This window comes from Eretmochelys imbricata, chromosome 8, assembly GCF_965152235.1.
Source record: "Eretmochelys imbricata isolate rEreImb1 chromosome 8, rEreImb1.hap1, whole genome shotgun sequence".
In the NCBI taxonomy this organism is placed as follows: Eukaryota; Metazoa; Chordata; order Testudines; family Cheloniidae; genus Eretmochelys; species Eretmochelys imbricata.
Genome location: NC_135579.1, coordinates 30,278,796 through 30,291,907, shown reverse-complemented (window position 1 = coordinate 30,291,907; position 13,112 = coordinate 30,278,796). Strand labels below are relative to the sequence as shown.

Here is a 13,112-nt window from a genome sequence, read left to right as displayed (position 1 = left end):
GACTTATCTTTTGACAACTCGGGATTCACTCTTATAAGAGAAATGTATATCTTGTCTAGGGTTACAAAACTGCTTGAAATTGAAATGATGTAGTTGAGATTCACACTGAGATTGTAATCTGCTCCTTAGAAAAATAGATCTTGAAATATAAAACATTGTTAAGGGTACAAGAGTGGTGATTTTGTATGTTGTGTTCAGGGAAACATCTGGGAAGTAACAGAGTAACAAAGTTACTTACAAAATAATAAATGCATAACCTGACACTAAAATTGCGATTGTTTTAGCTAAAAATTTGTTCTTCTTTAAAGAAAATGTCAGCACTAAGTCATGAAGTTTTACATCCATTATATGTGCTTTAATGGAATAACTTACTTCTCTCCTCTTCCCCCACTATTTGTTTATTTCTTTAAATGATTCCTCATCTACCTAAAAGGAGTATTTGGGAAAAATGCTAGGAAGATACCTAAATGGATAGCATAACTAGAAAGCAAATCTTTTCTTTATGTTGTATGTTTTCATTTGTGTGAAACCAGAAATAAAAGAATGGGATTCTTCTACTAGTAACTGCTAAAGTATGTGATATCTGAATGCCTCCCTTAAATTTTCTCTCTGTAAACTCTTAAGTTGGCCTGCTACATACTGTATACTCAAAATCAAACATACACTGTATCTCTCCTTGCTTTTAGGATTACCTGTCATTAAAATGTTTCCTAAATGAATATGCCTTGAATTTGAGATTGGGAAACTCACAACTTTTCGGTGCTTCACCTCAAGTCATTTTATAGGAGATGACTATAAATCTAATCTTTTGCTATGGATCAGTGTGCTTTGGAGAAGGAATTGTGAAAAGTTTGGCATAACTTTAAGGGCTAAATTGCAATGTTTTAGGCAATATAAAAACTATTTCATTAACTATTGTCAAGCACCACAAAATATTAATGCAGAAAATACGATAGCTGAATTTAAAAAAAAAGAAGCTGGCTTTTTTCCATTTAATTTATTTCAAATAACAAATAAAAATTTCACTTACACTGCTGCAGGCTTTGGAATACAGTTGGCTTTTGATCTCTTAAAGTGGATGCAAAAGTAATCGTTTGCTTTTTTTAACAAAGCAGCTGCAGTGGGTCAGACTTTTAAAAACTTGAGTAATTTTGTTCTTGGCAAAATATTGTACATTACATTTTCTTATTCAAAATAACATTGGAAATATATTGCTTTTTTTTACAGTAGTGATCACTCAAAGGGCATTAACCCTAAATGAATATTATTTTCTCTTAATGTAGTTTAACTTGTCTAGACATCAGAGCAAAACCCTCATTAACTAAAAATATGGACAGAGTTTTCTTTGTGAAATTTATTGCCTGTGATGTCTTTCCCCTCCTTTAAATTAGTCTAAAACTGTAAAACTAAATGTCTATATAGGTTCCAGTTATTGATGTCACAAACATATTTCTTGATAACTTTCCAATTGTTTTACTTTTACCATTTGCATCTCTAAAATCATATAACTTAGCTTTACTGAGTGAACGGATGTTAGTTCTCACAATACAAGCAGAGCATCCAAAGGGCAAATTTCTGTCAAAAATTGTGGCAGATGAGGAAAGTGTGAGGCAGACTTAAGCATTGAATTCAAGTCACAACATGGGGAGCTGTAGTGCAGACTTGGTAGTTAAAATGATATTGCAGACAGTAACTAGCTATTTCTGATCAAGCCATTTTTTTCTTCACCTTTCCCAGTAGACTGGGTTTTGATAATGTCCATTAGATATGGAAACCCACATACAACAAGGATTCTGCAAGCTGTCTTCTGCACTTCCTACGTTCTTTAAGGGCCTTACTTTCTCTATCACTGAGCACATACAACTCCAAATCAGTTAAGTTAAATGGGAGCTACAGGTCTTCAGCACATCAAAAAAGTAGGGTTTATTTAGTGGTTTTACACCACGGATTAGTTTTTACAACATTGTCACCTTCTATGCCTTTCTAAACCAGAACTAAAAGGGTCAATTTCTGTGGTGGTTAAGCATCAAAAGAAAAAACGGTTTAAACAAAACATATGTAAAACTAATGTGTGTAGGTAGTCTGCCTTACTTAAACGTTTGTTCTTCTGCAGCTGTAGGTCCAATCCTGCAACCTACGCTGCATAGGCCAACTCCACATTTGTGCACTACCCTATGGAAGTTAAGAGTCTTCATGCGTGTTTAAGTGTCCACCTTCATGAAACAGCTTACAGGACTGAGGCCCTGAAACAGCATTAGTATAAGTCTTCTATCAGGTTTGATAGCTACTGCTCTTGCTGTCATAATCTTTGTAGCACAGAGGTACAGTACGATCTTCCAAAATGCGTGATGAACTTATGTCTGCTAAAGGACTTCATGTGTCAGGTCTTGTGAATAGTAGGAGTGCTCAGTAGGTATTTAAGTAGTTATGAAATAGCTGAAAGAATTTGGAGTGCCCTCCAAGAATCTTCTAAATGATACCCCAGGGTTCAACTCACTTGGCTAGTAGCACTATAACCATTTTAGGGTAACTGCTCTACCTTTTGGTATATGGAATATCTCAGAAGACAGCATCACTTGCTTAGTAATTTCCAGATCCTTCATATTAGAACCCTATCCCTTAATTCAATTTATGTTTCATTGTATAAAATGAAATTATGTAGTCAACTGTTATTCATGCTTGTTTTATGTAGGGCTAATTATTGGACCGACTGTAAAACATGACTAACATTGCTGATGGAAAGCCTCAAGAAGCAGAGATTTTTGCATGTTGCTAAGGAAAATTAAAAAGACATGTTCTGAGAATTCAAGCATGATCTAAACATATGCCAATGAGCATGGAATTGTTTAAAGAGAGTAATTCACAAGGTAGAATCTTGGGTACAATTTGTAAGATATCGATTTCAATCAAGCCTTCTAAAATTGCCATGGCATGAACTCCAGCCCTTTCTTAATTAAAGAGAGATTTGGAGAGTCTGTTGAGCATGTGAAGTGCCATATAAATGCTATGGATGATTCAAGTTTTAGAAAGATGATTCCCATTTTCTAAAATGGAGACTAGGAAACTTAGTGTTCTCCAGAGTGCTCTTTAATTGCCAATACTGGTATCCAATGAGGGGCCAATAAATATTTTTATACCTCTTTAAGCTAATTTGGTGTAGTTAAGAGATCAAAAGTAAAATCCTCCACTGAGGAGTATCCTAAAGATTTGTGATCCTTTCTCAAGGTCAGATTAACAACTTCCTCTTCTCCCATAACCTTATGATTAAACTGGTCCAATCCCTGTAAGTGCGGGATGTAGTACTCAGACAGGATGAATAAGTGTCTAATGTGATGCACTATTTCTGACTTTGCCTTAACTTATCTAGAACACATAACATTGGAATATATCTGAATAAAAATAGAGTTTTACAATATAGCTGGATCTGATTTGTACTGTGAGCTTAATATGTGTAATACTGTGAAATATTGGCACAAAAAAGTTGTAATACAATTAAAAAACAGTATTTTTATTGGCTTGTTTGTTTGGACCCTGACATTTCAGCTACACAATCATACTTAAATTTATAAGGTAACAAAGCGAGCAGAAAGGTCGTTACACATTATACAAACAAAATGAGACACATAATCAAGAACGTAGGTGTACTATAGTAAATGGATAAACTCATGATACTGGGCATGATGGGGCCCAAAGTACAGATTGAAATCCCTCCCACAACCAGATGTCATACATCTCTGTAGAATAAAGAGGCAGGATACAAGACATTAAATAGTCTTGACTTTAACACAACCGTCTGCCAAAAATTGTCACACAGCCCTACTGTCTTCAAAAGGGTTGACTTTAGCTCACAGTTTGTTCTTTCTCCTCAGATCAGCTTCTTTAGCTTAGACTAAAGGATTTCAACATCTGAAAACACTAACAATATGTTTCTGTTTCTAAAGGATGGCAAAAACTATAAATATAGTCAAATCTAATCTCTACAATGTTCGGAAAAATAATTAGCTCTCAGACAAAGAACTTGGATGCCAAGTTTTAACTCCAGAACCCTTGTTTTGTGCAGCGATAGAGCTTTAAAATGGAAATGGGGTTTGACCTTTAACTGGAGAGATGCTACTGTGTATGTTTCTATAAGCTGAATTTTAAATGTTTGATTATGACATTAAAGTGTGTTGTTTGGGCATAATGTACTGTAAAATCACTATTAGTGACCAAGGATGCTAGTGGAGAAGAATAAATTGTTCTGAGAGATGCTTTGCAATCTAGACCTCATCAATTAGGACTGAACAGGCTTTAAATAAATCATGTAATACAAAAAGCATTTTCCACAATTAACATGCTGAGTGGAAAGATTGCTAAGTGGCTCAGAGTTGTGGGTAAAATAATAAATGTATCAGATAGTTATTCACTATTGTAAACAAAAGTTTATTGCAGACCTGTGGCATCCTAGATGGATCTATGCTTATGCTGTTTATACAGAGTTTGCAGAGTTCCTTTACATCTGGCAAAAATGATTTTTTTTCCATATTCCTAAAAATCTAAGTTTATGAATCACCCAATAATAGAGCAGAGTAACAAAGCAGTGGTTTGTATAAGGTTAAGAAACTTCTATTTTCTGTGATAGCTATTCAGGAAAAGTTTTCAAAATGGTCATTTTCTATTAGTGAATTGTGAAGAGTGTATAAATGCCGCACCTGTGATGAAGGGGTTAAAAAGCTGCTATGGGCAAAGCTGGCCATTTCACTCATGTCAAGAGTGGAATAAGGGCTTAGAAAGCAGGAATTTCCCAGCAGCTGCTGGGCAGTTCTGGGACAGAGCAGACAATGGCTCTACAGCTCTGAAAGGAGACTCCTGGAAGCCTTCGGGGTACTGCCCACAGGAATGCCATTTACCAGTCCCCCTCCTCCCTCTCCCCGTGTCTACAAGGAGACAGTGACCCTGGGGCACTGTCTGGGTAAGACAAGTTTGCAAGCCTCATAACACAAGAGCTAGGGGGCACCAAATGTAATAGGTAACAGGTTTAAAACAAAAGGAAGTATTTCTTCGCACAATGCACAGTCAACCTGTGGAACTCTTTGCCAGAGGATGTTGTGAAGACCAAGACCATAACAGGATTCAAAAAAGAACTAGATAAAATCATGGAGGATAGGTCCATCAATGGCTGTTAGCCAGGATGAGCAGGAATGGTGTCCCCACCCTCCTTTTGCGAGAACCTGGGAGTGAGTGACAGGGGATGGATCACCTGATGATTACCTGTTCTGTTCATTCCCTCTAGGGCACCTGGCACTGGCCACTGTCTGAAGACAGGATATGGGCTAGATGGACCTTTGGTCTGACCCAGTAGGACCATTCTTATGTTCAAGGGGAGTTGATTAGGTGGTTGGTACCACTATGCTCTACCCCTTTTGGGGTTAGGAAATCTTAGAACATACAAAAGAGACTAGGGGAGTGGGAGCGGGAGCCAAGAACCCTACCCCATTCAACACAAATGGACAGTTTAACTCAATTTGTATCAGAGACACCCTTACTTAGGCAGATGGGGGTGTCGTATGGATTTTTCAGTGTTTATACTGTAGGAGGCAGCTGTCAACAGCCTGAGAACTGTGACAATGATGACAGTAGGTGACCTGCTCATGTTGGTTTGCTGTGAGTTTTACTATTTTAGTACTCCAAATGAGTGTGAAATTTAGATATTCTGGAACTGCAGACACTACACTTGTTCTTTCATCTCGCTAAGCCATATTAATTTATATGTAACAATCTTCCTTTGTGACCTTTTGGGGAAGAAGCTTAATTGTGCTATGTACCTCAGTTTTCCTATAACACATGAATAACCCTTTTCTAGTTCAGAGTAAATGAGCATAAAATCATTGATTGGGACACACCAGAGACATACATTTGAATGGATTTAAAGCAGCAGGCTGTTACATGATTAGGGTGATAGAACCCCTGAGTTAATAATTCTTTGGGCGGTGGGGAGCTCAGAGTAATGTGCTGCTGCCATTGATTGAACTTTATATAATGTTACATTGGCTCAAGCAGCCAAAATAAATGTTCCCAAGCTATACCCTTGGCTGCCAAAATGATGATTAAGATTTCAGATTTGCCTTCTTCAGTTGCATAAGTCAGAACTGTTAAGTGGCCTTTTTAGGACATTTCACTGTAGTTTCGTTTAAGTTCCTGTGATTTAGTGAAGCATTACTCTTTCCTGTAAATTGCATACCAGATCTGGTCAGGGAAGATCAATGTTTCATAGATATCTTTCTCTTATCTTTGCTGTTCCCACAACTCCAGTGTACGCTAGATTTAAAAAAAAATTATGGAAGGGGAAAAAAATCTTCTAGTCCAAAAAGTTGTTGTTTGAAAGGAATGTTTTGAAATCTCTTCTACATACTTTTCCATATAGAGTCAAACTACTCTGACCAGTTACTGAACAGAAGAAAATAAACTAAGTTACAAGCTGTGTCATGCAAATATTCAGTTTGTTTTGTGACGAGTGTCACATGTTGGATCCCATCTGCTTGAAAAATGCCAACCATGCAAGGTTTTATTGGAACTGTGGTGAATTGAGCCTGGTGCAAAAGAAAGCACATGTGATATAAAGATTTAAAAGATGGCAGCGTACATGTAGAATATGAAATACACTGAAAGCTATTTTTAAATATGCAACTTCAAAAATATTTGTTTCAATGTGACACTGACCTATAATTTGACATTTAGGATAACCCCTACTTCTTATCCCTGATTTAAAGTGAACAACAGATTAACCCTATTGTTATCCCCCATAACTTGGACACCTTTTGCTGTTGTCATTTGACTCCATTGGGTTTCCTGTGGGATTCCATGTAAGTGTAAATAAAGACTATTCCAGGTATCTTAACAAGTGTCTTAATAATTAAATGTAACATCCATATGTTAAAGAATAGCCACACAGCTACATATGAATCTGGCAGGTAGGTAAATAAATTATCCACACAGAGGGCTCAATGCTCCATACAAGAGATGGGCTTTTCAATGTGCCTTGAATGTTAATAGATCCAGGCTATTTTAAAACAGAGAGAGTGAAAACCAAATTGCAGAGTCAAGGGGCCTCATGAGACCCTCCTAGCAACTTTTGTTAGCATCCTAGCCACACACCTGATTTCAGATGGGGAGACAGAGCTGGAATGCCTTTGCTGATCGAAATGTGTGACAGTCTGGCACAAGGAGAGATGCTCTCTCTGGAACATTATCAAGCTTCCAAGTCAATTAAGGCTCTATAGAGCGAAGATTTCAAACTGTGATGAAAGGTGTGCATCTGATAGGATGAGTGCATGTTATGGAATGCTGGTATAGTATGTGCTGTGGTGAAGCAACACCCAGTAAGCAGGTAGCCACTTTCTGCACCAACTTTAGCTTCTGAATAATTTTAAAATGTATTGTTATGAAGAGCATCTTATGCTGTATTTTGGCTATGCATAGTGCTGTTCAGTTTTTTAACATGACGAGTTGTTTCTATTTAAAATTGTCAAATGGCTTAAGTCATCTTGTCATTTAATTGTCAATCTTTTTCTTCTTTTGGAAAGGATTTAATTTTGTTGAGGAGCAAGAAAGACTTCAATGTTAAGAAATATTGAATTTATTTTTTACCATTTACTTTAAAAAGTCTCATGTATAGATATTTGCTAGCAGCTTGGCATTGCATACCTACAGTACAACAATATTTATTTCTAGCCACATACTGTACTCCCATTAAACTTGGCATTATTTCAAGGATCAAAGGCAGCATATGGGATGCTGAACCAATATAGCTTTTATTTAAATACAGATATGTTTTCATCTTGAAGTATATATCATGTATTGACATTCATATGAGTTAGTTAAGTAATGCTTCAGGCATTAAAATGAGGAACCACTGTGTGATACACATACATAGTTTATGCAGATGGAGGATGCTATATTCTTTGGAAACCAACTAAATAAGATAAAGAAGTATTTCATTGCCAGTCAAAAGCAAACCACCACAGTTGGGCAGTCTGCAATATGATTAGTATACAGTATGTGAAGTCCAAGGACTGGAAAAGTAAATGTATTCTAGTTTAGTACAGAAGTGCACTGGCAGAGTAGCTAATTATATTTGGTACTGGTTAGCGTTTGTTCCTTGTAGATTTGAAAAGTTACCTTTCCTCAAGCATCAGCTGACATAAATAGTGCAAACATATTTGAAGAGAGAGAGCTTGGATTTGATTATGTTCTTATTACAAAGGACAACTCCACATAAAAATGGAAACATGGAGGAAAATAATTACATAACTCTCCTCTTCCAGGGATCTCCAAGTGCTTACTTGTCTGATGGGACAACAAAATCATAATTCTAAACTTACTCGTATGCTTCAGAAGAAGCATAAGCCAAAGCATGAAAATAACTGATCTTTCTAAGGTACTCACCATCTACCAAAATTCGCTGCATCAAACTGCCTGGAGTTAAGGATAGTGGTCACTTAGGGGATGTCTACACTATGAAATTAGGTTGATATTATAGAAGTCGATTTTTAGAAATCAGTTTTATACAGTCAATTGTGTATGTCCCCACTAAGCGCATTAAGTCGGCAGAATGTGTCCTCAATACTGTGGCTAGCATCAACTTACTGAGTGGTGCACTGTGGGTAGCTATTCCACAGTTCCCGCAATCTCCGCTGCCCATTGGAATTCTGGGTTAAGCTCCCAATGCCTGATGGGGCAAAAACATTGTCGAGGGTGGTTTGGGGTACATGTCATTAGTTGCCCCTCCCTCCCTCCATGAAAGCAATGGCAGACAATCCTTTTGTGCCTTTTTTCCTGGGTTACCCATGCAGACGCCATACCATGGCAAGCATGGAGCCTGCTCAGCTCACCGCTGCTGTTTGTGAGCATTGTAAACACCTCACGCATTATCCTGGAGTATGTGCAGAACCGGACTAAGACGCAAGCACGAGGACGATTGTGATGAGGATATGGACACAGATGTTCCTAAAAGCATGGGCTGTGGCAATTGGGACATCATGGCAGCAGTGGGGCTGGTTGATATAGTGGAATGCCAATTCTGGGCCCAGCAAACAAGCACAGACTGGTGGGACTGCATGGTGTTGCAGGTATGGGATGACTCACAGTGACTGCAAAACTTTCGTATGCATAAGACCACTTTCCTTGAACTTTGTGAGTTGCTTTTCCCTGCCCTGAAGCCAGGAATACCAAGATGAGAGCTCCCCTGACAGTTGAGAAGCAAGTGGCAATAGCCCTGTGGAAGCTTGCAACACCTGACTGCTGTCAGTCAGTTGGGAATCAATTTGGAGTGGGCAAGTCTACTGTGGGGACTGCTGTGATCCAAGTAGCCAATGTAATCACTGACGTTCTGTGATCAAGGGCCTCTGGGAAATGTGCAGGTCATACTGGATGGCTTTGCTGCAATGGGGTTCTCTAACTGTGGAGGGGGAATAGACGGAACACCTATCCCTATCTTGGCACCAGACCACCTTGCCAACCAGTACGTAAACCGCAAGGGGTACTTCTCAATGGTGCTGCAAGCACTGGTGGATCACAAGGGATGTTTCACTGACATCAGTGTGGGAAGGCTGGGAAAGGTGCATGACCCTTGCATCTTTAGGAACTCTGGGCTGGTCGAGCAGTTGCAAGAAGGAACTTACTTCCCAGACCATAAATCTACCGTTGGGGATGTTGAAATGCCAATAATTATCCTTGGGGACCCAGCCTACCTCTTGCTCCCATGGTTCATGAAGCTGTACACAGGCAGCCTGGACAGTAGTAAGGAGCAGTTCATCTATAGGTTGAGCAAATGCAGAATGGTGGTAGATGTTTGAAAGCTCGCTGGCGCTGTTTGCTGACTAGGTCAGACCTCAGCGCAACCAACATGCCCATTGTTATTGCTTCTTACTGTGTGCTCCATAATATCTGTGAGAGTAAGGGGGAGACATTTTTGGCGGAGTGGGACGTTGAGGCAAATCGCCTGGTGTCCGATCTTGAGCAGCCGGACACCAGGCAATTAGAAGAGCACAGCTAGGCGCGCTGTGCATCAGAGAGACTTTGAAAACTAGTTTCATGAGTGGCCAGGCTACGGTGTGACAGTTGTGTGTTTTTCTTCTTGCTGAAAACCCTCCCCCTTTGTTGATTTTAATTCCCTGTTAGCCAACCACCCTCCCCCCTTCGATCACAGCTGGCAAAGGACCTAAAGTAACTATATTGTTTTGAAACCATGCATTCTTTCTTTATTAATTAAAAAAAAAAAGTGAGATAACTGACAAGGTAGCCTGGGTGGGGTGGAGGAGGAGGGAAGGACAAGGCCACATTGCTTATTGAAGCCACACTACAAATCAAAACTGTTTGAATGACAGCCTTCTGTTGCTTGGGCGCCTGGAGCTTCCCCCTTGTTCCTGGGCATCTGGGTGAGGAGGATATAGAACTTGGGGAGGAGGGCAGGCGGTTGTACAATGGATGCAGCAGGGGTTTGTGCTCTTGTTGGCTTTTCTGCAGCTCCAATAGATGCTTCATCATGTCCGTTTGCTCCCCCATTAGCCTCAGCATTGCCTCCTGCCTCTGCTCATCACTCTCACTTAATGCTTTCATGGCCTCTGCCACTGAATGCCTCCATACATTAAGCTGTGCCCTGTCAGTGCGGCAGGTCTGCATGAGCTCGGAAAACATGTCATCGCAAGAGCGTGGTTTTTTTTGCCTTCTAATCTGTGATAACCTCAGGGACGGAGATGATAGGGGGAGCATAGAAACATTTGCACCTGGGGGGAGATAAAAAGGGAGAGTAAAATTTAAGATGATACATTTCTGAGAATAAAAAGGAGACTCATTCACAGTGAAGCAAGCAATTCACAGCAGACAGCACATGTGGTTTAGATACAAGGTCGCATTTTGCCTTTTATATTGAGCGCCTGCCAGTATGGTGACACATCACAAACGGCTGGGCAACAGAATTCGGTTTCCAGGCAGCCATGGTAAGCCTTTTGGTATGAGGGGGTTGGCTTCTTACGCCTTCATAACGTGTGGGAATGGTTTCAAACTGCAGCGCCATCCTTTCCCATAGCAAACAATGCTGGTTGGGTTTCACATTTAAAAGGAGGGGCTGCGGTTTTCGGGTGGATGTGCAGCACACACCTCCCCTCCCCCCGCTGCGTGGCTATTCTCTGGGATGATCCTTTTTAGCCAAGTGCAAACAACCCAGCATGAATGGGGTCCTTTTACTGTTCCTTTACAAAAATTCCCCTATTTCAACCAGGTGACCATGAATGATATCACTCTCCTGAGGCTAACACAGAAAGATAGAGACTGAATGTTGCTTGAATGTAACCAAAACCCAGGACCATTCGCTGCTATGCTTTGTGCTGCAATGATTCCAGACTACTTGCTACTGGCTTGGCATGGTAAAGTGTCCTACCATGGAGGACGAAATAAGGCAGCCCTCCCCAGAAACTTTCTGCAAAGGCTTTCAGAGAACCTCCAGGAGAACATGGAGAACCTCCAGCAGAACATTTCCACTCCATCCCCAGACACGTTAACAAACTTTTCCAGTAGCTGTACTGGCCGTGAATACATCCCAATTCTTCAGGGCAAATCATACATTAAACACTATTGCTTTTAAACCCTGTACTGTAGTTACAAATGGGCACTCACCAGAGCTGCCTTCTCTGGCTTCAGGGTCAGGGATCCCGCCTTGGGGAGAGTATTGGCTCCAGGGTGATGAAAAGGTCCTGGCTGCCGGGGAGAACGGATTCATCGCTTGCCTACTGTGCATTCTCCTCCTCCTACTCTTCCTCATCCACAAAATCCTCCTCCCTGTTGCACGAGACTCCCCCCTTGCAGGCGTCCATGGACAATGGTGGGAGTAGCGGCATGTATGGGGCTCTGAGCCGGACCATTTGCCTCCTTTGTCTTTTGGTAAGCTTGCCTGAGCTCCTTAACTTTCACGTGGCACTGCTGTGTGTCCCTGTTGTAGCCTCTCTCCACCATGCCCCGTGCAATTTTGGCATATATATATATTAGCATTTCTTCTTTTTGATCAGAGTTCGGCCTGCACAGATTCTTCTCCCCAGACAGCAATCAGATCCAGTGTCTCTCTTTCGATCCATGTTGGAGCTTGTTTGCGATTCTGGGGGGACTGCATGGTCGCCTGTGCTGCTGAGCGCGCCACGCTGACCAAACAGGAAATGAAATTCAAAATTTCCTGGGGCTTTTCCTGTGTTCCTGGCTAGTGCATCAGAGTTCAAAACGCTGTCCAGAGCAGTCACATTGGAGCACTCTGGGATAACTCCAGGTGGCCAATACTGTTGAATTGCGTCTGCACTACCCCAAATTCGACCCAGCAAGGCCAATTTAGCACTACTCCCCTCACTGGGAAGGAGTACAGAAGTCTATTTTAAGAGCCCTTTAGGTCAATGGAACGGGGTTGGTTGTGTAGATGCATTCATTTTAAAATCGACCTAACATGGCTAAATTTGACCTAACCCCATAGTGTAGACCAGGGCTTAGTGTTTAATTTAATAATTCTCATTCAGTCTTTTGACCACAAATGGAAATGTTCATAATTATATTGTTTAACCCAGAATGGCATTGTAAGTTTGCAAACTGCTTGCTATGAAGTCCAAAACCTCCTAAATGTAAAATAGTTCCAGTGCTTCATTGAACTCTAACACTGCTTTATAACATCCCAGAGTGTCAAATGCAGACTTGGGAAGAAATTTGAGTGTAATTTCTAAATTTTGACTCTTTCGCTGTTGATATTGAAAGAATTCTACTTTGAGTCACCTGACCTTGTACTTGGTCTGTTCTGGGATTTACATAAAAGCATTTCCTGTCGAACTTACTGCAGTGGGGATACGGTCAATGGGAGCCTCTTACTAAAGGGTGAAATTGGAGAATGGCTACTTTCTTTAAAACTTACTTTAGAACTTAGTTTCATTATATAGTAATCAAGAATAAATTGTCACTTGAATCTAAAATATTTCCCATCCAAGGTAGTAAATACAGAACGAACATTTAGATTTAAGCACTGTTGGATGACTTTTCAAATGGTTATTGATCAGAAAGGGAACAGGTGGGAATGAGAGGGGGAGAAGAAGAATCTTAACTAGTGA

General features: G+C 40.3%; 1 protein-coding gene across 1 annotated transcript in view; it reads left to right on the top strand.

Moving 5' to 3' along the window:
- The window catches only part of SLIT3 (slit guidance ligand 3), a 796,928-nt gene that overhangs the window by 46,675 nt on the left and 737,141 nt on the right, over positions 1-13,112 (top strand). The window lies entirely within an intron of this gene.